Source organism: Lampetra fluviatilis, chromosome 33 (assembly GCF_964198595.1).
Source record: "Lampetra fluviatilis chromosome 33, kcLamFluv1.1, whole genome shotgun sequence".
Taxonomy (NCBI): Eukaryota; Metazoa; Chordata; class Hyperoartia; order Petromyzontiformes; family Petromyzontidae; genus Lampetra; species Lampetra fluviatilis.
The window spans coordinates 6,879,618-6,882,628 of record NC_136307.1 but is presented as its reverse complement, the minus strand read 5'-3'; positions in this window follow the sequence as shown (position 1 = coordinate 6,882,628).

Genomic DNA, 3,011 nt, shown 5'->3' with positions numbered 1-3,011 from the left:
GCCATGTTTTTTTTCTTCCAAGAAGCATGTGTTTCTATCCTATTAAAGTTTACTAGAATAAAACCACACACTCATTGGCCCACTTTACAGTGTCATGTCTACTAGCCAGTGCTCAAATGAGTTTTTTTGGGTTCCAGTGACCTCATCCTCACCGTGGTCACTGACTTTTCACACTCCACAGTGGCCTTCAAATAAGTAAAGCAATAACTCTAGACCAGGGGTGGGGAAGTCCGGCCCGCGGGCCGTACAAGGCCCGCAAAATCATTTGGTCTGGCCCTGCCAAGGCAACCGCAGGCAGGACTCGAAATTCAATTAATCTAGAAGTAAACCTGGAAAAGCAGTTGCGAGTAGCAACATCATCAATACCAGCTAACATCACACCTCACCAAAGAGGAGTTCCAGCCATTACATTAGGGGTGAGTTAATTAAATGTTTGACCAAATATAACAGGCTTATTTTTAGGTTGATAATTTGGTCTGGCCCGCGAATGATGTTATACATATCCAAATGGCCCTTGGCAGAAAACAGGTTCCCCACCCCTGCTCTAGACGATCATTGAACGCGCCCCGCTGATCAGTAAATAAGGGCGTCCTGGTACTGTTAATGTGGGCCCGAAGTCTGGAATTTGAGACGCCTCCGCTAACGCTGATAGCTGGCAGCGGATGCTTAGAGTTTACCTTATTAGTAATTTTTACAATTCACTCTGGTCACAATTATTAGAACGTTTAAAAAAAAAACATCGCAATTACAGCCAACATGGACAAGAAAAAATATCTACATTGTATTACATTTTCCAATACATTTAATACAATGAATCTGAGATGATACAAATAAACGAACACATCTGGGCGTTCATGTGGGGGCGTTGTGGTGAGATGTTATCTCCCTCACCTGGTCTGCAGGTTCGATCCCAGATCCTGAAAATGCCTGTTGTATATTTGAATAGTGCATGTTCTCCCTGTGGTTTTGTGGATTGTTCTCCGGGTTCTGTTTTTTTTGCCTCCACATTTAGATTATTTGCCTCCTGCGATACATTTCCACATATGGTAATGGTAAGTCATTATGATGAGCTTCATCATGTGTGGCCAGGTCACTTCTGAAAAAAAGCGATAGAGCTCAGTGGGCTTAATGACTTTGAGTTGCTCAAAATAACAATTCTCATCGAGTGCAGTAAAATAAAAAGATGACGTGAGAGGAAGGGTGCTGTGGGGGGGATGATGAACTTCTGGGGAGTGGCAGGTACCCAGTGGGGAGACGCCCGGCTCACGTCACAAACGCTTCCTCTGGAATCTGTCCCCGCAGTCTGCCAACGGGGAAGCGACCATCGTTTGAAGGAAACCCGAGACGGAGCTGCAGCAGGAAAGCCAAGCAAGCGATAGGGGGGAAGGCTTCAAAAAGGGTTAGGGTTAGTGTCTTGAGACTAAGGGATTATTTCACCCGATACAGGACTACAATTCGTTGTAGTCAAGGGTGAATAGTTAGTGATCTGGTTAGTGGTGTATAGGGTTTTGTTTGTATTAAAGCTTGCGTCATAAGGTTGATTAAGAGGAATTGGCCACCACAGAGCCATAAAGGAAAAACGAGGTTCTGTATGTTGAACTTCTATTGCACCCGTATGTAGTCAACCGTGCTAATCGTAATTGTGGAAATAGCTCGAATGTCAAATTCGTCCCGCAAACCGTGTTGTCGATGGACAAGGTCGAGCACTTAATGTTTTTCTATTTAAGTCAACATGATGAAGCGTCTCCGACCCGACAAGTCCACGTGGTGCATGAAGGCCTCTCATCTCTACAGTACTGCTCGTTTGCAGGAGGAAGTCATTGGGGGCTTCTGCTGGCAGGGAAACATTATTTATAGTCGTTTCCATTTTCCTCGGAGTGCTTTTTCTTTTATCAGCCCCCCCCCCCCGTGGAGTGCATTGGGAGTTGGGAATGAGGCTTGCACACCATCGGTGTGCGCGGTGATACTGGTGATGTGTCATGTGTAAAGCGTGTTGAGGTGTGGATGCAAACTTCTTTTGCACCTTACGTAGCCAACCGTGCTAATTGGTAAACAAAAAGCAGTGTGTGCACGTATGAGATGTGTGAAAAAGGGGTGTTGCAACCTGTGACAGGGATGCCTTTTGAAGTGAGAGATGTGTGAGATGTGTGTGGTGAGCACATGGGTGGGTGAGATGCGTGTCCGGTCCGACCTACTGAAAAATGTCAACGTTCATCCGCAAATTTTCCACTGGTAAACGGAGTTCCAAGTGTTAAATAGATCCAACGGTTAACCTTTTAACAATTCACTTGTGGGTGAATGTAAACATTTTGGATTTGGTTTCTAACACCAGCACAGCCGACTGTTTCAAGCATCGACTCCACAACTAGATGGGGTGCTTTTGTAAAAAAAAAAAATCTATGCATGCAGGTGGTTGATCCATTGATCCAAACCGATGGGAGTTCATCCACATTAAACGTAACCACCGAAAAAATTGAAAGTTTAAAATACCGACTCCACGTTCCACTGATCGGCACACAAGTGGAGCGGTATGGAGTGTGGTGGCATAGAACGCAGTGTTATACTGGTAGGAACCTCTTGGTTACACCAGCCCACGGGATTATTGTGTCCGTCCGTCCGTCATGCAGGGAGGGGCTGGGTGGGGAGGGGGCTGGGTGGGGGGGGGGGCTGGGTGGGGAGGGGCTGGTCACCCCGTGGTGCCCTTATAAAACTCAACGTTTAACCTACTCACGCCGGCTTGTGCCCGCCCTTACAGTCGGGCATATTTGCGGAATACACCACGCCGCCGTTGACCCTGGCCATTGACCGAGCAACCCAACGTTCCTGCCAGCTCCCTCCGCAGGAATGTGTTTTCAAATCGTGTTTGGGTGTCACTTGACAGAACTGTCTTTGAAAATTTCAATCAGTGCTTAGAGTTTACTTGTAACAAGAGAAGTTCAGAATTATAAGTGATGATAGAGATGGGCTAATAGTTAAAATATCAAATATTAGATCCTTCTGAAAATTGTCTT